This window comes from Prinia subflava, chromosome Z, assembly GCF_021018805.1.
Source record: "Prinia subflava isolate CZ2003 ecotype Zambia chromosome Z, Cam_Psub_1.2, whole genome shotgun sequence".
NCBI classification, from domain to species: Eukaryota; Metazoa; Chordata; class Aves; order Passeriformes; family Cisticolidae; genus Prinia; species Prinia subflava.
The window spans coordinates 43,535,826-43,562,917 of NC_086283.1; the positions used below are offsets into that span (position 1 = coordinate 43,535,826).

At 38.3% G+C, this 27,092-nt stretch overlaps 1 long non-coding RNA gene across 1 annotated transcript; it reads left to right on the top strand.

Moving 5' to 3' along the window:
• Positions 1 to 21,205: 21,205 nt before the first annotated feature.
• LOC134564031 (uncharacterized) lies at positions 21,206 to 26,788 on the top strand. Its single transcript, XR_010083455.1, has 3 exons — positions 21,206 to 21,302; positions 24,865 to 24,932; positions 26,583 to 26,788. It is a non-coding gene; the product is annotated as an uncharacterized LOC134564031 (long non-coding RNA).
• Positions 26,789 to 27,092: the final 304 nt, after the last annotated feature.

Here is a 27,092-nt window from a genome sequence, read left to right on the forward strand (position 1 = left end):
CCGCCTGGTGGATGCAGAAAAGGCTGTGGATGTTGTCTATTTGGACTTCAGCAGGGCCTTTGACACTGTCTCCCACAGCATACTCCTGGAAAAGCTGGCAGCCCAGGCTTGGACAGGAGCACTCTTTGCTGGGTTAGGAACTGGCTGGATGGCAGGACCAGAGAGTGATGGTGAATGGTGCTGCATCCAGCTGGGGGCCAGACACCAGTGGTGTTCCTCAAGGATCTGTGCTGGTGATGGTGGAGGGTTAAAAAATATAATTTCTGTATAAGTTAACTACGGGGTTAAGTCAAGGTATGTGTGGGGGGAGGAAAGTAGAGAATGTACAACTGGAACTTGACGCAGCTCGGCTTTGGAACAAGCATCAGCTTCTGCAAACAGCTCCATGCTATTGTAATGACCGAACCAAGTGTGACTGCAACTCTGGGGATAATTGAGAAGCATTGTTTTAACCAAATCAAGTGTGGATCAGAATAGAAGCGTAGGTATGATTTAAGATAGTAACTAAGGAATAGGATAATCAGTATCTAGGGGTGGAGGTTAGTTAACATGTGTATAATTTAAACTATAACAATCACAAATCGACTCTGTATTCTCGGGCACAAGATTTGGGCACTGTATGCCCCTGTGTCCCGCGCGCTCAAATAAAGAACCGCATATGATCGCCTTCGTGTGGTTATATGTTTTCCTACGCTAACACTGGGGCCTGTTTTATTCAATATCTTCACTGATGACATGGATGAGAGATTGAGTCTCCATTAGTAAATTTGCAGACAACACTAAGCTGGGATCATGTGTCGATCTCTTGGAAGGCAGGAGGGCTCTGCAGAGAGACCTGGAATGGTTGGATGGATGGGCAGAGTCCAGTGGGATGAAGTTTAATAAGTCCAAGTGCCAAGTCCTGCATTTTGGCCACAAAACCCCCTGCAACGCTACAGGCTGGCAATGGTGTGGCTGGACAGTGCCCAGGCAGAGAAGGACTTGGGGGTACTGACAGAGAGCCCAGCTGAATATGAACATGCTGAACACCAGGGCAGTGTGCCCTGGTGGCCAAGAGGGCCAAAGGCATTCTGGGCTGTATCAGGAAAGGTGTGGCCAGCAGGAGCAGGGAGGTCATTCTTCCCCTGCACTTGGCACTGGTGAGGCCACACCTCAAGTGCCGTGTCCAGTTCTGCCCCCTCAGGAAGGACATTGGGACACTTGAGCGCATCCAGAGGAGGCAACGAGGCTGATGGGGGGCTGGGAGCACAAACCCTGTGAGGAACGACTGAGGGAGCTGGGGGTGTTTAGCCTGGAGAAAAGGAGGTTCAGAGGTGACCTCATCACTCTGTACAACTGCCTGAAAGATGGTTGCAGTCAAGTGGGGGTTGGTCTCTTTCTCCAGGCAGCAGACGGAGAGGACACAGCCTTAAGCTGTGCCATGGGAAATGTAGGCTGGATATTAGGAAAAAGTATTAGGCAAGTATTTTTTGCTTAGCCCCAAAAACTGTGTGAAGGATCTAAAAAACCAAAACTAGGGAAAGAAATTGCAGAAGATTATCTGGGAATACCTGGAAATATATTGCTCTAATACTTATGCAATATAACAGAATGCTCAGATATTCTCATGAGAAATGGGAATGCTTAAATCACATGATAAATGTATTGCATCGTTAAAAAACTTTGTCAGAGGAGAGGGAGGATTTGGGTTACAAGCTTGTGTGTGTTTACAAAATAAGGTAGAAAACGTGGAGTCTGTGTGTAAAGCATTACTATAGTTTAATTTTTTTCAGTGTATTTCCATTTTTCCTATTGCAGTATTTCCTATTCAGTAAATGCTAATTTGATCTTTGTCCCCAGCCAACAATTAAGCACCATGCAGACACTCACCCACTTCTCCCAGACCCTGAGTGTAAATTAAATAAGTAAAAAGCATGTGTTAAGATAAGAACAGTTTAATAACTGAGAAACCAGGAAACCAGGATTTGATTTAAATGTTTCATTAGGCACATTTTGAAACTATTGAAATAAGAAAGAAATAGGATTTTGCTATTTCTTTTTCAGGCTCTGAAACTCAGGTTTTGTAACAGTAGATATTCTAAATTAACCTTTTGTGATAGTTTTGTCTACAGAAAAAAACTATGATTTTTTAATTAATTAATTAATTAATTACTCCTCTATTCTATTCTTTCTGCTCTGGAAACTAATTTTTTTTTTCTCCCTCTAAGAGAGTTGAGAATTTACCACTGCCTTATTTTCACACACGCACCTCCACACATATGCACACACTTATGTGTGTGGTACAAGGTACAAAGTGACTGAAATAATCACACAAATTTAACCCTGTAAAAATCTAAATTACATTATAAGAAGCTTGGTCTCTCGAGAGCATGAAAAATTGCTCAAAATCACTTTAGTATCACATGTTAAATATATTATATAATGCTTATCTAGCTTATTTGTGCTCACTTCATACAAAAGAATACTAAATACTGTTCACACTTACAAACTCTCTTAAAAGTGTAGATTAATGATGAAACTGTATGTTTTATCCATTATTAATCATAAGTATTTATAGCCAGTCTGTGTAGACAGAAATTTTCAATAAAATACCCTTCAAGATTTTATTACAGAAATTAATATGGAAATAGATGAGGAAAGGTGACATCCATAAGACATCATCCTTACAGAGACAAAGCCACAGCATTGTGTGAGTGTGTGTGATGTTGTTGTTTATATCGACATTAATCTGTCCCAGGAAAGACAATTTTGCTTGCTCTCTGTGTGCTGAAGTGGTAGAAAAAATTAGGAAGTTTATGCATTTGTCACAGTCTCTGAGACTCTACCTGACGTCCTGAAAGACTATATCCACAACTTCAACATTATCTTCAGAAAAGGTCTTTCTTCCACAGTTCTTAAATACCATGACAACCAATGGGTTCTGTACATCTGGTTTATTCCAAATGGCTGTTCAGTACAAGTTTTCCCTCACCTGATTTTGGCTCTCAAAAGGTTAGTGTGCATGATCTAAATCATCTATCTGCCATGTCACCTCTCTCTAAGATTTCTACCCTGCGACAGAATGTAAGACCCTTGAAGTAGACTTTTTTTCCTGCAACAAGATGACTGGCTTAGGATAAAAGGCCCAACTTTCAAACAGCTTATTTTCACCCTCAGAAGGAACAAGATGCAAGTCTCCTCTGAGAACAACATCGTTATCTAACAGATATTACTGTTGCGTGTGACTTTTCATGTGAAGTACCCTAATAACTTGAATGACCAAATTTTCCCTAGAGAGTGAGGTGATGCAAGACTCTGATATCACCTTTGCCTGTGCTCAGCTTTACCAACAACTTTTACTGATAAACAAAAAGTACCTGCAGGATTCAGTTCAAGCATAGATAGGTAAATCAATATTCCCATTCAGTCCTTGACTTCCACACTGAAACTAGCTGTAAAAGGGCTCACTAATGTCATTTCCAGAGGTGATCTCTCTTGACATTATCTTGGGCACTGGATGATCACTTTATTTAGCCTTACTGTGTAAAAGTGCTCAGGCCCTGGCAGTGTAGGACTGCAGGAGTCGGTTTTGTAAGGAAAAGCTTGGGCAGCTCCAGAAACAGTCCCAGAGGACTCCAATACAGCCACCTAATGGGATGGGAGGTCGGAGACTGTATTTTATAAAGAGCATAAAAATGTGTCTTGGTTTGAAAGACAGATATCTGCTAGGAAGGGGCAGGACCTCCCTAGAGATGGAGAATTCAAATCCCCTCCCTCCAAATTATTCCAAATTAAAAAAATTAAAGGAGCTTTCAGACAGAGGTGTGGGGGTAGGAATAACAGTTCTTTACTAGTATATATGACAAAACGACAAACAAACAACAACTACAGCATCAATAATAAACAGAACCAAGAACCTTGAGGGCTTTCTTTTACAAAAGCCCAGAGCAGTTTGATCTCGGCGCCCCTGCAGGGCTCCGAGAGGCCGAACTGGAAGGAAGGAAAGTCCCGGGCGGGTGGATGAGATGAGGAGCTCTGCGCTGGCAGCTGGAGCAGCAGGGGTGTCCCGGCAGGGCTGGGCAGGGCAGGGCTACAGAGTAGCAGGGGAACCTCAAAGCTCCCAAGAAGCAGCGGCGGTGGGGGGAGGCTGGAGAAAGCGAGCTCAGGATTCCCGGGTACACAGCAGATGATTGTAGATTTCCTAGGACGAGGCAGAGGCAGAGGGCAGCCTGACCGTCCTCCTCGGCGCTGAGAGCAAGAGTGCCTCCCCCTCCCCCAGATCTGTCTTTTTGCCTTTCCCAAAGCTCATCATCTCTCCCCTCTGAGGGACACTCCCAGGGACTCATAAACAATAGGTGTAGCTTCGTGCTGCCATATCCCTCAAGCACTCCTTTTGTTCTGACTAAGTAGTCATCAAGGCTTCTTGGAAACTTATGGGAAAAAATTCTGTGAGAAGAAAAAAAAACCAAATCTAACCCCCAACAAAATGCCACACAGCAGAGGATGAGAGAGGAATAAGGAAAACAGTATGTAAGAAACAGCCTCACAAACACTAACAGTGGTAAAGAAGATGGGGGAGCAGGTGGTCCAGGCATCAGAGCATATTCCCAAGCAGGCCTGACGTGAAAACCGTGGTGAAGCTGACTGTCTCTGTGCACATAGAGAACTGCAATGGAGCTGATATGCTTTTGAGAGCTAAAATCAGGTGAGGGAAAACTTGTACTGAACAGCCATTTGGAATAAACCAGATGTACAGAACCCATTGGTTGTCATGGTATTTAAGAACTGTGAAAGAAAGACCTTTTCTGAAGATAATGTTGAAGATGTGGATATAGTCTTTCAGGACGTCAGGTAGAGTCTCAGAGACTGTGACAAATGCTACTTCAAGTTTTGGTGTTTAATGTGTGTAAATCAGTGTAGTGTCTTGCTTCTTCCATTTTTGCCAGTCATATAGTGAAGGCTTGCATAAACTTCCTAATTTTTTCTACCACTTCAGCACGCAGAGAGTAAGCAAAATTATGTCTTTCCTGGGACAGATTAATGTCGATATAAACAACATCACACACACTCACACACATCCCCTACCTCTCTCCCCTGATTTTTTTGAGCTTCTTTGTTCTTTGATTGATTTTACAAACATGACTTCACACTTGGTATGTAGAACATTTGTGGTGTGCATTGATGCAATGCAGACATCAGTGTACAGTTCTAGGGCTTTGCAGGGGCATCATGGCTGGCATTCAGGAAAATCCTGACACAAAAATTCATTCATCAAAATCAACACACCTGTGGAGAATGCCACCCCAGAGCAATAAAAATGAAAATGCCATGAAGGAACCTCTAGTTTGTGGAGAGCTAACCAGCACCATGTTCTTGTGAGGAGCAGTGGCCCATGGAATAGAGTCAACACAGGAGTGGGTTTTCTGGTGGAAAAGTAAAAAGGGTTTTTGAAGTGCCATCCTGGCCTTTGCTGGATATCACTTTGAAATTGTGCATTTAGGAATTTGTTACTCTAAGAAAATTCAGCTGCCATTGGTCAGAGAACACCAGTGAGTATGTGTTTTCACCCAAACTGACAAAAACAACAGATTCAGCTGCAGAACCCCCCTTTCTTGCTCAGTGCTCTCAAAACTGAGGTTTCTAAGTATTTATGTATTTTTAACTATGACTATTATTATATACAGCCTTTTAATTTTACATACAATCTTTTAATTTTTCTTAGTTTCTTCAGTACTTTGGCTGCTATGGTGACAACAAATCCTGACCAAAAGTGCCTCACATATTACTGCCTCATCTCATACATACCCTAAATTAAGTCTCTGAAGATTCCAAATGTGAAGCTATTATTTTCTGGTAAATTCAGGAACAATTAAAGATCTTTCCCATGTAAGAGAACTGCATTTAGAAGATGCACATATTTTAGTATTAGAACGTATCCATCAATCTTCATTTTCTAAAAATCTTAGATGACACTACTGAAAATGAGCTCAAAAAACTCTCTCATGCATCAGCCATCATTATTTAGAGCCCTTGATAACAAAATGATACACCCAAATTCCATGCACAAAAAAGGGATCTTAGAAAAAACATCTACCCTGACACTAGAGATGACAATATGATGTGTCCTGAAATCCACTGACCGGTTTTTCTAATCATAGTTACTCTGCACCAAGACAGTGACTCCAAGGGCAAAGTGCACAAGATCTTTATCATACTAACTCTATGTCAGCTTTGGCTGAGAAGCACTTGGAAAATATATCTGATACTTTTTCCTGTAAATATGAATACATCCACTGCTTCAGAAGAAATCCACATAATCTAGTGTTTTTACAGTACTAATGCACCATACATGCAACCTATCTTCAAGCAGTAACTTTCCGGATTAAAGTATATGTAAGCAGAGTTCTGTCAGCACTTTCCTTTCCTGGGCTGGAAAATCCCATGTGGACCCTAAGTGTGTTCTGCCAACAATATTTTAATTACTTTTCATAGGTTAATGGCACAATTTTTAATTTAGGAACAAACACTGGTCAAAGAGTTATCATGACAGTAGTAAATAACCAGAATAAAAAAAATTACTTGCTATAGAGAGTAATTGATATGAAAAGCATTGACCTTAAAGGCTTAAAGAAATCCATACAGGTCAGAATTTTAAAGGAATCTTATATTAGACTACATTCAATATACTTACTAGGACATTTCTTCGTTAGCTCTGCTTTAAAACACAGAAAGGATGTTAGGTTTAGTAGCATTCTTAAACTGTTGGCTCCTTAGCTTTTTTTTCTAGTAGATTTCTGCCAGCAGAACACTAACTACCACTGAGACATTTGAATATGTCCTTTGAAAAAGAACTATTTAATTCTCAAAATTTTTATTACCCCATAATCAGTTAAAAGGACTCTAAAAGTCTTTGATGAAAAGGTCAAAAGCTTACCCGGAAATGTGGATTAGCAATAGCATCATGTTGTTTGCTACATGACTCTCTTCACCTTTTGTTTAGCCAGAAACTACCTATTGATTTGGGGATTTATATTACAGTTTTTAAAAAAAGCTGGAAAACCAGTAAATTTTTTTTTTTTTTTTTTTTTTTTTTTTTTTTTTTTTATTTTTTTTTGGTCAGGCTATATATTCTTTACACTACATTTTAAAAAATTTTGAGTCAGAAATAGTTTGGCTTTCAGGAACCCTCACTCAGAAAATTGTTGAACACTAAATCTAGAAATAAGGCACACAGATTTCTGTGTGCTAACAGAATTTTTTGTGTAACACAATTGACCAGTTGAAATACAATTAAACTAAAGTTGTCTGCAAGTGTCCTCTGACTTTAGGACAACTGGCACATAATAGCTAATGTGCATAGTGTCAAAACCCACCAAGCTTTCAGTGCAGAGGGACTATGTGCAAACATCCAGGAATGGGTCCTGGATTATGCTATCTCTTGAAGAGTAGCCTCAAGGATGTGTAAGAATGCTGACTAGTAAAGAGAACACATACCTTCCCTGCAGTTTAAAAGTATAAGCACATGATTTTTGGTAACTGGAGATGTTCTCTGCCATTGTTTTCTTTGAGAGGATTGATGTCACTGTAGCAAAGAGACTCAAATGCTGTTCTGTTCTACAACAAGCTTCTCTCAAGTGCCAAGAAAAAACATAGAGAAAGAGTGAAAATATCCATTGATGTTAAATTGAAACACAAGGCTAGAAGGAAAATTTATATTGGACAAACCAAGTTGGTTTAATTCTGATTATTGTTCAACATGTTAAAAGCAGATTTTATCCATATCAAAACTGGTGGGGGTAGGAGTTGTTGTTGCTGCTGTTGTTGTTATTGTTATTATTTTGAGATAGAAGAGGCATCAAAACTGGTGATTAGTTTTTAAATGTTTTCATTTCTACACACATGTATTTTGCAACAACAAAAAAATGAAAAACTATATAATTTTTAAAAATCTCATCCAGAATAGTGGGACTCAGAGGAAAAGATGAAAGTGAAATAATGTCATCCACTAAACAGTTTATGAGCACTGAGAAAAGTGCCATAATTTAGTAATCACTACGCTAACAGGATACAATTAATGCTGCAGTGCTTATGTGGAGAGATATGTCAAGGGATTACCTCTGTAATACGTAGTATCTGATCTAATTTTCTCAAAATCTGTGTTTAATAAAAAAAAGCAGCCACTCTAACTCTAAAATATGAGCAAAAACATCCTTTCCAGGATGAATGAAGATGCCAGTAGGACCTAGAAACTCTCTTAAAACAACAAGCTGGGTGGCATCTCCCAACCCTCAGGCAAAAGAAAATCCAAAGAAAAGAAATCCACCAACATGTAATGGAGAAAGGAAGCTTTATAGACAGCAGCAAAACTGAGAATCAGTGTGTCACGTAACTATCAGCCAGAACAAGGGGTCAATCACAGATTTGATTTACTGTCTGTGCTTCAGTGTTTCACTGAAACCTAAGAAATGGCATGTTAAGCTCCCTCAAAAAAAAATAGTGAGAGAGGCATCTTAGAAATCAGTATAGGAAGTAGCAAAAGTACCTTCAGCTTAGTGCTATTTTGCAAAAACAAAAAACAAAGATATAAATGGCACTTTTGAAATAACTCACAGCACGTATTCTCAATGTAACTTCCCTATCCTCACGTTTACAAGGTTTTAGCCAAATTCTTTTATTTAGTGCTGAATCTTTGTTTTGAATTCTTTGCAAGATATTGCTACATATCAGTTGCTGTCACAGCAGTAATTTCAACACAAAGAAAAGTAGTTCAGGTTAAGTTCAGGGAAAGACCTACACTTGTATCTTAGATTCCATAACACCTAACTTGCAAGCCCTATGGCTTAAAGCAAAATCCATGACATTGTATTATGTTTCTGCACCCTCTTTATAGTGCATAGGACATCAAGTGTCCCAAAATTAAATCCAAAATTGCAAACACTTTGTCTAGGATGCCGAAACAATCATGTCAATACGCTGAAAAGTAATGTGTCTAAACAACAATCACATACGAAACTGGGGAGGCCAAAGTTTCCTAGATTTCAGATTTTCTAATTTCAGAATGTCTTTGTCCATTATAAGCAAGCTGTTTTAACAGAAGGTGTCTATCTCTATTGTTCAAAGAACTTTAAATCTCCTGTAGACACAGGAAAGTATGCAGACATACTTTCAAATATTTTAGTGGTTGTGACACTTACGGGAACTGTAAATATCAGAGTTTCTCATAAGAAGAGAGAAAGCTTCCTATATGATAACCAAATTACAGAGATTATACAAAAGGAGGCACCAACACCACTATTCATTCTTTTGGCCAGCTTTTAAAACACAGGCCTGGTTATAAGCATAATGTCTGAGGAGTTGAATTATGACAGAATGTACATACATTCAATAGACAAAAATGTTTAATCCCACATTTGCCACTCAAAGGAGAATTTCCCTTGGCTAGATGGGAACATTCTCCAATGAAATTAAAAGCCAAAAGCTGTAAGATATTATTTTAAGGCATACTTATAGGTGTTTATAATTTTCTGCTGTCTTCTCTTTGTTACTGCAAAATTTGTACCCTTGTGGCACATACAAATATGTAAAAAGATAGTCAACTGCAACTGGAAATTATCTGCCTCAAGAGTATAAAAATTATTTTGTACTTCCATTATTTTGTACTTACCCACTTAAGCAGTCACTTTATGTCTTTATTTTTCTGTTAGTTTAAATAAATATATGCACTACTTCATAACTTTGCATTCAGTGTTTTTCAAACTGTAAATCTCAAACTTTTGCACTTAGGTCGAATTACTTATTTGTAAATGACACAATATTGCTGATGAAAAATTAAGATACATAGGGCAGAAGAAGATACATATTTAGAGCCTGCATGGAGAAAAAAACCTCAGGCTTCACTCTAGCTAACAGAAAAGAATCTACAGAAGCAGAAAACAGGCAATAAGCAGACAGAAGGTGAAATTCCGTTAACTGTTTGCTGTTATTAAAATCAGAGCTTTAAACAACTTTATAAAATATCTATTTAAAATAGCCTTCAAGCTAAGTAACAAAGCAGAAGTAAAAATTAAAACCAAGACATCATCGGTTACGAAATACTGCTGTGCATCATCAAATAGCACCCCTCCTTGGAATGTGTGCAATGTAGACTGGAAATTGTGTAGACTCACATCTTGTTTTTGCAAACAGCCTGTCTAGTGGAGAGTAACAGTAGCTAATTAGTTTGAATTCAGTCTCACTGGGCAAATCATTCCATGCACCACAAACCTTCTCGTTAGATGCAACAAATAGGATTATGTGTTCAATACCCATGACACATGGGATCAGACTAGTCAGGCTAAATAATGGCAGTGAAAGCCAGAGCAATTTTGAAGTGTAAAATTTGAAAGAATTCATTACAAAACACTCAGCATCATCTAAAAGGGCAAACTGACAAAAACATACTTCACCTGTTGAAATAATAATTTAATATAAGGCAAAATGCCAGTTTTACTGCCATCAAGGCATGGATGCATACCATACAAGCAGGTGAAAATGTGTCTGCAAGGAGACTAATGTCCACCCTGCAATCCTCATACATTCTTCTGGTGTAGGCTCTGTCATTGCAACACTCTCACACACAGTAAAAACAGTCTGAAATATGTGTTTGGGTAAATTTAATGTAGTTTCCATTAAAACTAAGAAATATTTGGTATTACTGCAATTTGTATTTCAAAGCATTTTAGAAATAGTTGCAAAAGCCACTTAGTTAATGCTACAGTAGTGGCTGGCAAATCTTAGACAAAAGCCTAAAGGCAATATGGAATACAATGTACTTGCATGAAAGATATTTATTAAAAGAGGCATTGCTATAAAATTTTCTTTTCTTTCTCTCTTTTTTTCTCTCTTTATCTCTCTCTCTTTTCTCTTTTCTTCTTTGTTTTTCTTTTTTTTTTCTTTTCCTTCTCTTTCTCCTTTCCTTTCCTTTCCTTTCCTTTCCTTTCCTTTCCTTTCCTTTCCTTTCCTTTCCTTTCCTTTCCTTTCCTTTCCTTTCCTTTCCTTTCCTTTCCTTTCCTTTCCTTTCCTTTCCTTTCCTTTCCTTTCCTTTCCTTTCCTTTCCTTTCCTTTCCTTTCCTTTCCTTTCCTTTCCTTTCCTTTCCTTTCCTTTCCTTTCCTTTCCTTTCCTTTCCTTTCCTTTCCTTTCCTTTCCTTTCCTTTCCTTTCCTTTCCTTTCCTTTCCTTTCCTTTCCTTTCCTTTCCTTTCCTTTCCTTTCCTTTCCTTTCCTTTCCTTTCCTTTTCCCCATCCCTCTTCCACCCTCCTCCCTCTTCCCCTTTCCTCTAAATAAATTAATAGTTTAAATATTGATAAAATCTACTTTTGCCAGAAAGATAATTATGGTAATTGCAGTGTAGTACACAGAATATCATCATACACTATATGAGAAAAATTTTTAATAATTCTCTTTACCTTAGCATTTAGAATGTTTTGCTCTTATATGGAAGATCCAGATGCCTTCTCAGCTCAGTTTGAAAGAAAATGTGATTCTGGTATTTCCCAGGTTTCATCCCAATGTCTTCCTGTTATGAAGGGTAACAGTGACACTGTCTTTGCTAATAGCTTCAAGTTTCCGTTTGGCTTTAAAATATCCTAAAAATTAGGCAATGATTTTATTCCTGACACATTTAGAGATAATTTAAATTTAAATTAATTGGAAAACAGTAGATGGCAACTTCCAATTCCATCACTCAATATGAAAAATTACTATGTACTGTTTGATCTGGTGCCCGTGTAATGAAGTAGACTTCTATGTTCCTTTTCTGTGTTCATGTCTAAAACTAGAAGACTCAAATGTGTCCAAACAGTCTAAGAGGACGATCCTAGCCTGATTTAATTACCAGGCCCACAGTTCTTTAAATCAAAATAAATTAAATAAAGTCCCCTGTATGCAAAAGCCAGTGTATCAGGGTGTGGCTGTGTATCACATCAGCCAAAGATTGTTACATTTTAATCTCAAACAAGTATTAAAATTCTCTAAAACTACAACAAATCCCTTTTTACACTGCCCTAACTTCCAAATATAGGTATGAATTTTTTAGGTTTACTTGATTAAATACAAGTTGAAGCATTCAACCACATCTGTTCTTCAGGTCTATTTACTCTAGGGAAACACAGCCACTGAAATTTAATGGCAGTGAACCAAAACATGATGAACTGAGGCAATTTCAGTTTTGTTGACCATTGCTCCAGGTCACTGTAATTTAATGAGTAGTAATCCTATTTAAAATATGTTACAGGCAGCAAGGTGCCTGCTGGGAGAAAGCTGGTAAGCATGAACAGATCAATATGTACTGCGTGCATTCGACCATTCAATAATCGATTCACCCTTGTTATGAGAAAATAAATGCTAAAGTCCTAAAAGTTAATGTCTATAGAAAGCATTTACAAGGCTATCAAATTATTAAAAGTTTTTAAGGGTTCTTATTTGTTTTGTTGCTTTTTGTTTTTAAGTCTTTGTGCAGTACAAGGTACATCTCACGGCAACACCCAGTTAGCACTACTGCTTGGCTCCCAGTTTAAACCTAGGCTTGAAGAATGAAGTTTTAATTCAAAGACTGCTATTACTTTGAGTGAGGAAACCTGGGGATCAAGTAAACTTTTTCCAGTTTAAAGAATTTTAATGCAAACTGCTTCAACTACCTTCCCAGATTTTTTTGTTTGGTTTGGTTTTCTTAATCAACATCTTTCCTTTAAGACAGTTCTCTTTGGATCTGATTCTTAAAAACAAAATAGACTGGCATTATGTATTTAAAGTTACCATCAGGGACCCAAAAAGTATCATTTTAACTTCTGATCTTTTTTTTTTTTCAATTATTATAAAATTGTATGTTGGAAGAGTACCTGTCCAGTGCGTTTGGATTCCTTGGCTAAGCCTCAGATTGACTGAGGCTGGATCTAAGGGCAAATTTGCTATCTACAGTCACTGACTCCTTGTTGCAGGGCTCTCCTGGTTCTGTCTTTCTGTCAGCCTTCCCGGGAATAAAAGTAAAAGTTTCAAGGACATGCAATATGGAAATGGCCTGAAAACCTTTGTGCTCTGAATGTCTTACATAGGTTTCTGACAATGCTTTGCAATGACCCTCATTAACACAAAAAATATGGACTATGTCCTTTTTTTAACTGTGCAAGCCTTGCTGCTGTGAAAACAGAAAAATATTGTAGCCAGTACAGAGACAAGCTTTAAGTGATGTTCACACCACACACTTCAGTTTCAAAGGTGTTCAAAATTTGAACACCTAATTTCAGACCTTGTGCTACCATGGGTTTCAGGTCACTGACAAAGACCAGCATTTCAGCTATAGCATTAACTTCTCTGAGATGCCTGGACCCAGACTTTCACATGTTATTTGAGTTTTAATGACCAAAATATTTTGTGATGCTTATGCTAGCACTTCCAAAAACGGATGCTTGAACTACCTCTTCGTGTGGCATCATGAAAGTATTTCTAACAGATTTAATCTGTCATAGGCAAGATCACAAATCTTAAAATGTCAATTTCAAATGTCCCATCTTATCTTTCTCACAACCAGTTGCTAATAGTGTTTTTACGGCTATATTGTAATAGAATAATTCCCTTCCTAAATGGTTAATATTAGAATTTTATCTGAACTGGCTTTTGGAAGGCACTCTCTGATAGCTTTACTCTCAGTCCACTTCTCAGAGAGTATTTTTTTTCTCTTTCAGATGAAAGTGTTGTCGAAGCCTGTCAGGAAAACAACATAAACCTGCAAGTAGCAGAGGTTTTTCTACAGAATGATTTCTGCTCTCTCATTTTGAATGTGGAAGAAGCCTTTCACATGCTTATAATTCTGTTCCCAGACAAATGTGTGCTAGACATTCCCCAATCCTGACAGCCCATTTACTGGGACATACAAAGACTTATTTCAGTGACCTGTTACCAATCACTGGAAGACAGAACAGCTTTGAGACTTAGTTTATTTTCTCTCTGGAGGATAAACCAAGTTTTCACTGTCTTTTCGACTGAAAGCAAATGTGGAATAAAGTCTATTACAAGTAAGATTTTGGCTTATATGTTGACAGCATATCCTTTTGGAGTTTCCTGCTACCCTGTGGCAAGACATTTATAGTATCCAAGAAGGTACTAATCACTGTACAGCCCTTAATTCTTTTAGCCTTCTCTTCTGCTTAAAATTCCCTAATGTTCTACTCTAACATTATGAAAGTTTCATTCTGAATCCCAACAGACCAGGAGAACAGCTGTTCTTCTCCACCCTGTACTTCTACAGAAGTTAATTAAGTTCTTTCTCATAACTAAAACCCGTAGAGAGCTAAAATTAACAGCTACTTTAATTCTTCTGTGTATCATGTTTCATTGTCATTTACCTTCTGGACAGACACTAATCAGTGACTTCACTCCAGCCTAGAAGACTTGGGGGGGGACGCTGGATTTCTTTTTAATTGTTTGTTGGGGAGGTGGGTGGGTTTGGGGCAGGGGGGTTTGTGCTGATGTCAGTGTTACTTCTGTGCATGCAAACGTCAAGACTCTTTTTTGGACCCTAAGGAGGGACTCCACTCATTCTCATCAGACAGAATGTCCAAATGGATTAATCAAAATTATCAACTACTATAAATTTTTGATCCTTAACCATTCATAAGACTCCACAAAACTGGGAAAACCTGGAGGCTTACAGATATATTTCACAGACTGAAGCTTGAACCCTCAGTCTCCCTATGATGTGTTGAAAAGAGGTGTTAATTTCAGATATACACTCAAAATGTAGGAATTCACCTTCATGCATAAAATATTTGCAAGATTTAAGTCTATTTTTGAGGACTTGCATAACATTTAAATGATAAATGGACTCCATGATGTCCCTGATCAGGAAGATAATTTCTAGTAAATATTTGCTACTTCTAAATTGTTACTCAATATGACAACAAGAGTGACCTTTTTTAAAATATGCTTTCACATGTATAAATTAAGCAAACTCATGAAGGCATAGCAAGAAAGAGATTATACCAGTCTGTCATGGTTTGAGGCAAATTTGGGAAGAAACTTCCAAAGGGATCTCTCTAGAAAGCAGATTCAAGGGGCCCCTCCTCTAACTGGTTTGAGAAAAGAGTTCCTTGGAGTAAAGTGGAAAAAAATTTGTTTAATTAACCAACAAAGTATTCACAAGCATTAAACCAGAATAACATTACACAATGAAACCTCTCGCCGTTCTGAAGAGATGGTAAATTCAGAAAGCCCTTGCCGTGGAGTGTAGCTCTGCTCCCTCAGTCTCCTATCAGTCCCTCCAGCACTGGAATGCAGCATCTCAGGCCTCAATGGGCCACAGATGTGAGCTCCCAGTGTTTTTCTGTTTTTCTCAGTTTTCAGTCAGGAACAGGCTGATTAGTTCTAAGAAAAAGAAAAGCCACAGTTTGGGGAAATTCTCTGCTTCAGCTTGGTAAAAACAACCTTAAAAAGCACAGGAGAGCTGTCTCCCACTGTCCATGCTGCAGACAACACTGTCTGTGAGAGGGAATGCAGGAGGGTGAGTGCATTTTCTGAAAATTAACTCTCCGCCTTAGTTCTCAGAAGCAGTCTTAGAGTGCAGAACTTAACATCCAGCGTAAACAGAACAGATAACTGGGGATACAAGCATCATAAAGTTACCCTAGGACACAGTGTTAACTGAAAAAAAGAAGCTTTAGTGCATCTATTTAATTGTATTTAATGCATTCTAGTTAAGAAGAAACAAGATGGACTCCATGAGAAAATAAAAGTTTCCTTACTCTAAAATTTAAAAAGTCATAAATCTATAAATCCTTTCCAGAATCGTGTAGAATATTATGTTTTTATCTAGAGGCACACCTTCGAAAAATTTAAAAGTAATCTACCCAAACCTGAGAACTGGGGAGTGAAAAAAACCCCACTATTATCATAAAAAATATTTCCCCATCTGTCCATGAGTAAGGACCCATGTTTCACAGGGAGACAGCAGATGCAGAAATACAGAAAAGTAATCGGGAATTTTAGAAGAGTCAATTAAAAAATAACATGCACGAAGAATGGAAGATAATAAAAAGCTAGAATTTTTCCTCTCATAGACACGAATTTCGTGCATCTTCTAGTCTCTTGGGCTAAAAACGCATCTGGTTTGTCAGCAGAACAGGAGACAAAATAATAACTGCAAACTGGTGAATGTATGATCTTTTTTTATCCTTATGCCTCTGTAGCTTTTATTATGGATTTGGGTTGCTAATGACTATTTATGCTTAGGCATATTTTTTGTCAATTTCAGAAAGCAGATACCTGAGGCACTAGTCTTGGCAGATAGACTAGAACGTGTCATGTAGATACTTAACAGAACACAATATTAATTTAAAGTAATAAATAATTAAATCCTCTACATAGGTGATGCTGAGGAGTAAGAAAGTGACGGAACAATAGTAATTCAGAGTTAAAGGCTTAGGCAGACTTGGGAGAACTTGGAATGATATTACACCACTGAAGGAGTTTTTGACTGAAGGAGTTTACTCACACACCAGAAAACAGCACTACTTTACAAAACAAACCACCACCCCTCATAAGAGATTGTGTCTCATCTAGAGAAGATCCACACATAAAAAATCCCCCATTCAGCTGTATGGCTTTAAAAGAGAAGTACAGAAAGGTGGAGATATTCCAGGAGATCTGTGGGCATTAGTATTGTCCTCTTAAAAAACATGCAAATATCCTTACAATACAGTTAATGAATTATTCATAACACATACAAATATTTCTTCTGTGATTGTTTCTGCAAGACACTTGGGTCATATTTGAGGACAGGAAAAGCCAGAAAGCTTCATGAGAAGTTCATCAGGTAGTTCATCCAGAAAGACAACTTTTGCAGATTAGAACTTCTTGAACTCTTAATGAGATTGTCAGTAATGCCAACACATTTTAAATTCAATTATAAACAGAAAATTGCACTTCAAAGTCAAAGAAACTGAAAACTTCAAATAAAGACATTCTTATGGCTTATTAGATTGCAATTCTCATCATTGTATATTGATACAGTCTTCTGTGAGTCTGTAACTTCCATTGATTCAGCCATACTCTTTCTCAAGTGTTCTCCAGTAGTTTATTTGTTACTCGTGGAAGGTATCTGGGCTTTAAGATTTGTAGAGGAAAGAACTGTTCCCATTTTTTTTGCCTTTTCATTTCCCACTTTTTCATTTGAACCAGATGAAAATACCACACAATAGGTTTCATCTTCATTTCAGCACCAAGTCCATCTCAGTAGCAGCAGCACTTAACTGCTTTTTGTACTATAAAACTAATTAGCAATCAAATTGTTATTCTCCAGAGAATATAATGGTAGTGAACAAAATTTTTGTGTACTCCGATGCTCTTCTCTATAAAATCTGGTACAAGCCAGCAGCAGGGAAAAAAAAAATCACCCTGGTCTATTCCCATACACAAATTTCTGTGTGTTTAATTTCCAGTTTGCCTTTTGAGATAGCCGCTTTTCTTAGTTTGAAAGACAAAGAGAACCTCCCTTGGAATGGACAACACAACCCCCTTCCCTCCAAATTATTATAACTTTGAAAATAAGGGGCTTTCAGGCAAAGATATCAGAAAAGAAATAAGACTGCTTTACTAGTATTTATATGGATAACAAGACAAACAAACAACAACAATGGCAATAACAACAAACAAACGAAAGACTAAACCAGCAAACCCAACACAGTCTCTTCCCGCTCTCGAAGCGCTTTCCCGTTGGGTGCAGTTCCGCTCACAGCCGGCAGGGGCGCTGGTGGCGCCCGGCGGGCAGGGCGGGTGCGGTGATTCCCCCGCGCCTGCAGGGGGCGCTGTGGGCAGGCGCGGGGAGCTGCGGAAATGGTGGACAGGCCCTGAGGGGATGGGGTGGACAAAGGGTTTTGCTTTTCAAATCCCCAAGGCCGGTCGGTCTCCATGCCCCAGCAGGACCCTTGGAAGCAGGAAGCTGGACCGGCAGGGAGGAGCAAAGTCCCGGAGTAGTACAGGAGATGTATCAGAAACTCCTCAGCTGTAGCTGGAAGCGGGACAGGCAGGCAGGGGCTGCAGGGCCTCAGTGCAGCAAAAAGCCCCAGAGCAGTGGCAGAGGCACAGGAGGGCTGGCAGCAGCAGCCTGGCTCCTAAACAGGGCAAGGAGAGGCTCCCTGGGAGGCAGAAAGGGCTGGGAGATCCCAGGGTTTCCCCTGAGGCACCCCAGCAGAATGTGAAGGGTCCTTTGTTTGGTGAGGTAGGGAGTTAATGAGGTCCCAGTGCAAAGGCCACTCTTAGAGCTCCACTAATGGTGGAGAAAGGCAGCAGGAGATGGAATCCTGCAGTGATGGTGGGTTCTTCCCACAGCTGCAGCACCTCCTACCCCCTCCGAATGCCAAGAGTGCAAGAGAACAAGGAGCTGCACCCAGCTCCCTTTTCCCCAGCCCAGTTCTCACGTCTCTGCTCCTCCATGAGAAACCCCCAGGTAAATACAGAGAGGAGACAGCTGGACCCTTCCCCTGAGCTGTGGCCACTTCTTTTGGCTCTCTTAAGAACCCACTCACTATTGTCTCCTAGCAACAGATATGGGGGAAAAAATTTTGAGAAAAGAAACAAAAGAAAGAATCCTAAACCCCAACACCACTACAATTAGCTAATTAAGGGTTAAATTGGGATTACTATAGGTGCTGAAAAATAGAGGGGAGACACAAAAGAAGTGTTGCCTCAAGGATTTCAGTCTGCAGGAGGCAGCAGTAATAATAATGCCCTCAGGCACACTTGCAGGGATGCAGGACTGCTTTGTGGTGCTCACTGCATTTTGTTCCAAGCAGTATGCATTTGATCAGGTCTCCAAGGCCTGTTTGATAGACCACAGACAGCTGAATATGGTGTTTCTCATATTTAGAGAGCATAATGGGCAGAAGAAACTGAAAATCTTTTTATTCTGTAAATTGTAAATTAAGAAAATAGAGAAAAATGGGGAGAGGAAGGGAAACACAAGAATGCTCACTGTGTCACTACAATAGCAGGACAATCTGCACAGTGATAGCCAAGGAGGTGAGACCTTGCACATGAAGTCAAATATCTGCCACCATATGGGAAAGAAGAAGACAGGCTTAGTTTTTCTAATGGGAAAAAGGGGCATGAATTAGGTCCTTGTGAACACGTGAATAATAACATAACAGGGTATTCATTTTCACCCCAGAGATATAAGAAAAGTAGTTTTACATCAAGGCGTGCTTTGCATGCAGGATTTCCTACAAGTTTTAGAAAGCTGTAGGAAAATGGGAGAACTGATAGTATCTCCACCATTTCCAGTCATTTACAGTCTCTGTGGATATTCAGTAAATAGCCTCATTTCACCTAGTCTAAGATCATAGCTTGAGATAAAATATAGTTATGGGTTCTGAGATTTTTTTGATGCTATAGGCTTCTTGCTACTTCACCAGAATTAATGAATATTTGATTTTCTTACAATTTTGTTACCTGTTATTATGGATGAAAGGGATGTGTGATTTGTCTGACCAGGATAAGGGACTTAAAACAGGATTCTTATCCTCTCTCCTCAGCCTGCAGAGGCATTGGACTTTATTTAAACCACAGTACTCAATAATTGACAAACATAATCACAGTGTTTAGCTTTGAAAATCTTTAATTTGACATTTCTTTCATTGTGGCTGCTAAACTATTCAAATGTATTTTATATTGATGTTGATAATTTGATTTTACTCCTACAGTGTGATACAAGAGATTTAAAAGGTCTTGAAATTGTCAGAATAACACCAGGTCTGAACACATGATTTCACACAAAATGTCCTAGTTAGCTGCTTGTGTATAGAATTGATGGGTATATCTGAAGATACTGACATTCAAAAATATTTATATTTAATATAAAATTGTCTGGAATAGGTCTCTCAACATCTTGTTGTAAGCATTTGATAAATTAAATTTGCATTGTTTTTATTGAACACAAGATGTGGTTTTCTGATCATTCCAGTTAGATCAAAAGTGCTCTGAAATTTAAGTTTCTGGAATGAATAATAGTATTTAAGATTTTGATTACCATGTATTCTGAATATACTTTACACATTGGAATATACATAAAAATCAATGAAATTTATCCTAGTTTTCTTAATGTATACCTATTATTCACAGGTGCTAGCTGTATTTGCCACGCATAAATAGCTAAATTTGTAGGTAGGCTTTGAGCTGTTCACTCTACATACTATTCACACTGGTTAGGTTTCTGTTCATTGGACTCCACTATTTTTTATCAACAGAACTATCAACAATTGGTATGTCACAGAAATATGTTTTCTTAAAACATCTGATAGTATTTGGCATTTGTAAATGTTGTAGAGTCTTAACCAAAACATATGTAGGGACCAGCTGGGCATCAGTCAGTGGGTGAACAACTCCATTATGCATCATTTTTTTTGTCTTGAGGTCTATTCCTCTCTCCTTTTCTTTATTATTTTTATTGTTGCTATTATTATAATATTTTATTTTCTTTCTATGATTAGGCCATTTGTATTTCAATGCCCAGGCTTTAGCTTTTGTTGATTCTCCTTCTCTTCCAACCTGGGCTGGAGGAGAGAGGAGTGAGAGCAGCTGCACTAAACTTCATTGTTGGCTGGGATTAAACCATGTGCTCTGTTTGGAAAGGCTACACACTCAAAATGCATAAATTGTGGATTATGACAATATAACATATAAATAATTTGTGGTCCTTGATACCATCAGATATTACTGAAAATTGTAAAATACAAAAATGATTTAACATTCATGAATAAAAATAGCATATACTGTTGACTAAGTCATCTACAATAAATAAAACGGTAATGAATCTACATGCTTCAGTGTATAAAGTATTTCAGGAGGAAATTTAATCCCCTATATAGATGATTGAACAATACAGTGTATATAACAGATATATTACAGTCTTCAGACAAACCTTATGTGCAACTCAGAGACAAGACACTTAGACAGGAAAGCTATTGCTTAGTTTCCGAACAAAAAGTGCTTAAGATACCTAAAAAATAGAGAAAATAGAAAAAAAAAAAAAAAGAAATTTCACCAAGTCTGGAATGTTCAAAAATTCTAGCCTGATATTTTTCCAGGGTAAATTAATCTTTACAGAAACAGCATTCACTCGAGTCTCTGCAATGATTTATTACCTTTTTTTTTTTTTTTTTTTTTTTTTTTTTTTTTAATGCATTTTATTTAAATTTGTCCCCAGACTAATATTTTGCATTTTAGGTAAAATTCTGAATCTAAGCCACAACAGAGATCAGACAAATCAGCACCAAAACTTCCCCCATCCCGGCTGTGAAGTAAGTAACCTTCTAGTACCAGCCTAGTACATTCGCAGAAGGAAAGTATGTAACATAATCTTTGAAGTACCTAACTCCACCTCGTAAACCACAGAATTGTGTGTATTTTTTATTCATAAGATAATTCTGTCACTCATAGAAGCTTTACTCATCTATAAATACAAGTATACAGATGACAAGGGAGGAAGGAAGAGGAAGAATAGATCTAAAGGGGAGAGTTAAAATTGTATTAGCGTTCATCCACCAGAAACAATAGACAGATGACAAAGCAATTGTCACAACTTCTTAATGAGATCCCAGAACATTTTTCTTGAGTTGCAAACTGAAAATGTCAAATAAATTAATTCAAACAAATACAGGTCACCAAGAATATTCTGGGCTATTTTATTTTATTTTAAAGAAGGTACTTAACAGAATGTGGTGCAGCACTACAGCAATACTGGGCACCCATAGTAGCTTAAAGATTGTTACACAGCAGCTTTGATTAGCAGCAGCACAATTAAAACCATGAGCGCATACAGTAATTCACCATGTACCTAAAAATTTCTATCTTTAGGAATATTTCAATATGTTCAACAAAATTAAGCTTTTTTTTCTTGGAATACTAGTTATCAAATATTAATGAGGGAGGGGTTTTATCCATCAAATCATTCTGATTATAATCTTACATACCAGTTACTCAGAGAAAATTAGTATAATGTGTGGCTTTTTTTAAAGGTTAACCTAGCTGAGAAAATTGTTCCCATAAACCTCTTGGCAATTTGCTTCTCATTTGGCAGCTCTTCAACTGTTCAGTTCTGCCAGGTCAAAGCCTGCTCTATGCTATAGAATCTCTACTCCATCTTGGGCAGATGATCAAAAGCATCACCCCACTGTGAAAATGTGAGGAAATAAAGATAGCATGCTTTCCTCTTTCTTCATCTCTTCCCCCACAGGTCAGAGAGATTAGACATGTCAGTTTACTGAGAGATCAGGTCATTGCAAGACTATACTGCAAAGTTTATAAGGCATCAATTGTGAGCATTGCAGCAGGATGACATAGTCAAATGCAAGATCTCTGTGTCAAGAAAAAAAGAAAGTATAGATTTAGATGTCCCAACATGAAAATTCAAGAAGATCAATCTGATGTCCTAAGATTTACTTTGGGGTGAAAGCATAGAAGTACCTGCATAAATTTCGACATACCATGATCGACAACTATTGTCAGAGTCCAGGCCATCTATTTGGCTGCCCTGGATGATCCGAGACCCTGGCAGGAGGGTCTGGGACCCTGGCAGGGGCGTCTGGGACCCTGGCACAGAGCCCAAAACAACACTGTCTTTGATCTCAGGCAATGGAAAAAATTACCAACATTGCATGAAGAACTACAGACTCCAAGAGTTTGATATAAATAGTAGTTAGTTTATCACAGGGTGCAAATGTGGAATTTGGGGTTTTAAGAATGGAGTCAGGGAAGGCAAGAAGGACGAGTCAGAGTGTGGCCCTGTCCTTCTTCCTTCTTGTTCTCGTCCTTCATCTTCTGCTGTGGTGGTTCACAAGGGATTGGTTTAGAATAGAAGTAACATGTCTAACATAGGTAGTAGGTATTGGTAATCAACTGTAAATAAAAAATGCGTTGTGGCTGATGGGTGGGTCAGAGAAAGGCTACAAAAGGTCCAAGCCCTCCTGACCAGGGAGGAGTTGCCTTGTGCTCTTGCCGCAGCAAGGACCTTGGCAAGACGCTGGAAGAACTGAGAGATAAGAAATAACAAAAAATCTTGAGAAACCTGAGCTGGCAAACTCCAACTTTTTCTTCTGCTTCTGGCATGGGCATTCAAAGGAAAAAAGATTCTTAATATATCTCAGGAAAACCAACCCGAGAAACTATCAGCATCTACAGAAGATATTTCTGGGGTTTAGGAGGTGATTTGAGACACAATGCTACAGTTTAATAGTCAGCTCTATTAAATGTAGTTTTGTGATTCTTCTGTAATCTGGTTTGCTAAGCTTTTAAAGTCCTTGTTTGCTTCCAACATGTTCTGTTTGACTTTACAGCTGTTAGATCTCCTTTGCATTTCTTGGTGGTTTTTTGGGGTTTTTTTGGTTAGTTTTTTTTTCTGTGGCTCCTTACAGTTCCTTTTTCATTTGTAGTTCTGAATGCCTACCCATTACCCCCACATTCACTAGATTTTCAGGTTATTTCAAGGAAGGATGCTTTCAAATATATCCTGTTCTACTCTAAGCATACTAAGAGGTAAATTTTCAGTAAAATGCAGTCATTTAGATGCACAACACTTATTAACATTAATGGGACCCATGCAGCTAAATTCATTCAGACCATGCTGAAAATAAAACCACAACTCTTCTCATAAATGAAAATTTCCTAAGGATGGTTTGCCCAGGAACTCAGTGGCCACACATAACTAATAAGAAAGCAACAGGCTCAGGGCACCTAATTGCTGACTACACAACATAAATAAGTCCACGACACTCAAAATACTCTGTACTACCAAGCACAAAATCTTAGAAAAGATTTTATATATCCTTTATTAAGACACTTCAAAGCACTACATTACTTCATACAAATATAAATACTGCAGAGAAACACTGTAACACAAAATTTTACATATTTCAGGCAAATTTTTCTTATTCAAATCCTGAGCTAACAAAGTGATCTCTTTGGTCGAACAGTATCTGAACAATGCCCTTCATGCTGAGTCAACCCAGTATGAATACACACATCAGAATCAGTTTTGCCTACACTTAACCAATATCACATTGGAATCTTCAAAGTTTGCATCCTGAGCATTGGAAGAAAAGTGACTTCCATGCACACCTTTTTCCTGACTATTCAACATATCAATTAAATTATATGATGTTAAACGGCAGTTTTGAATTTAACTCCAGTTAATTAAGAAATTGCATTTTAACTTTCACTCAAGTTTTTTTTAATATTTCAAGGAAATATGTACGTATTTCCTTACCTTTTAGGTAAAAGGCCACTGCTAATGAAGTGTTTCAAAAAATTTCTCTTGAGCTATTTACTTTTCTTCAATGCCTTCATTTTTAAATCTATTTCAATTAAATCTGTCAGACTCTGCAAGCATCTGTTACTCAATCCTATTGCTACCCTGCTTCTAATTTCCATGCTAAAGCCCAAAAAGAATCCAGGTGAAAGACAATTTAATAATAATTCAATCTTTTTTCAGTTCTATACTAAATTTGATATAATTTAGTGCATCATATAGTGAGTTGTCTAGAATATAATCTTTAGAGATACTGATCTTTATAAAAAGCCAAAAATAAAAAAAAGGAAACCCAGATAAACACATTTAACAGAAGTATATCCATATCTAATTCATTACACACTACGTATTTTCTGCAATAATGACTACTTTCACAGCTTCAGCTGAAAAAACAGGAATTCTTTCCAGCTCAGAGTTCCATCAGACTTCCCTGTGCAGTATAGAGGTAAATTAGAAACAAGACCAAATTCTTCTTGTTAGAAATAGCAGCATTTCAGAAGTACATAAAATATGAAAGATTCAGCATGGGCATTATACATCCACTTTTTTTTTGCCAGGTGTCCTCCACTCCTTATAAGCTCAGAACTACAGGACTCAGTTGCCACCAAGATTGTGTCTGAAATTGGTAAGAATTTGCAACACTTCACTTCCCTCCCCATCCACATACCTGCTCAAGAGTTATTTTAAAAAATCAATGAACAAAGTGTTTCAACATCATTGAGATGAATATAAAATAGTCCTGTTAGTTGGTGTTAGTAAGGATTCATCTCTCCACTACTGTCTGTTTGGTTTGGTTTGTTTTAATTTCTAATGTGGTTTATGGACCCTTATAAGAGCCTTGATGAGAGCCTTTTTCACAAAGTATTCTCCACATTCGAACCTTGAGGTTTAAATAAATCATTAACCTCCTAGGCTATTAATTTATATATTAGTCCTCTCATCAGGACTAAAAACACATGAGGCTCAGACTCACAGCTAGTATAGTTTTTTGTAATGGACTCAGAACAGTCCAACTTCCTACATCTCTGTAATCAAAACCAGTCATCCCAAATTTAACTTCTAACTAAATTATGTTTTGCAAGGTGATTATACACTCTGTATTATGCAACACTTTTAAAATAAATGTAGACCTCTTGGTCTATATGAAAAGTGGACAGTCAGCACTTAACATGAATTTTTGCGCATTTGAGCTTGTTTTCAGATCTCTACTTGTATATTCCACATCCCGTGGCAAAAACATGGACAAGAGCAGTTTACAACCCTATTTTCCACTCTCTCACTGTCCAGGTTGAACTCAGGACAATTAAGTGTCCTGATAAAGTAAAAAAGAATGAATGTTTAAATGCTTGACCTAAGCCTTTGCAGGTATCTCCTGGAAATATTGCAGAAAATTTGAAAAGCACAAGTTTAGCTGACCATAGCAACATATAATTTCAAATTCCAGATTCTGTAGGCAGAAAGGTAGCTAAGCAGAGTGCACCAGAGAGTGATTTGGACCTTCTGTCACTAATGCATATGAAAGCCTGGACCAAATCTGTGCCTCAAGAAAGTATTTCAATGAGATCACAAATGGAGAAAGACCTTTATGGTACACTACAAGTAATGAAAAAGTACAGAACAGAAACCATTTCTTTCACAAAAAGAAAGAGAATATGCAGAATATAGATTATATAATTTATCTTCCCAGATTCCTCAACTGACACACTATCCTTTTAATTATTTCTACGTCCCATCCCCCTCCAACTTCCCCCCCCACCCCACCCCAACATTCTGCTGATGAAGTCTTGTTGAGGGTTAGATTTGTTCTTTTTTTACTTACAAAATTCTTCCCATAAGTTGCTAGAAAACTAGATATTGGGTACTTGTAGGTACTTAAGCAGAAAAAAGGGACCTAAGGGGATGAGTTGTATCACCTGGCTACACTTCTTAGAGATTTTTTAGGAGGTTCTCTCGGAGCAGGGAGAGAACACGAGTTTTGGGTCAGGTAAAGGACAGGGCTGGGGGGAGCTTCACTCTCCTGCTCTCAGCATCTCCCTCTCGGAGGTAGGACGGCCAGGCTGTTGCTTGCTGCGAGAGGAATTCACTGTCACCACCCCGTCCTGGGAAATCGACCACCATCTGCTCGCGTGCCCCAGAACTCTGAGCTCGCCTCCTCCTGCCCTGCTGGGCCAGCCCTGTCCTGCCGTTGTGGCTTCCTCAGCACTGCTTTGAGGCTTTCTGCTACTCTGTGGCCTCACACTGCCCCTGCCCTACTGGGACATCTCTGCCATTCCAGTTACCACTGCAGAGCTTCTGATCTCATCCACCAGCCCGGGACCTTCCACCATTCCAGCTTGGCCTCCCGGAGTCCTGCAGGGGCACCGAGATCAAACTGCCCCAGGCTTTGTGAAAGAAAGCCTTCGAGGTTCCTGGTTCTGTTTATTATTAATGCTGTAGTTGTTGCTGTTTGTTTGCCTTGTTATGCATACCAGTAAAGAACTGTTATTCCTACCCCCATACCTCTGCCTGAAAGCCCATTTAATTTTTTAAATTAGAATAAATTAGAGGGAGGAGATTTGAATTCTCCATTTCCGAGGCATGCTCTGCCCCTCCCTAGAGGACACTTGTCTCTCAAACCAAGACAAGTCTACAGAACATTTGATGAACAAAGATTTGTGGAAAGAGTAGAGTTTTCTATGTCTAAAAACACAAGAAAAAAGGGTACAAATTTGAAAAACTTTGTCCATGTATACAATGTAAGTCTCCTAAGAACAAGGAGTTTCCATTATCTGAGCACAGATTGTAA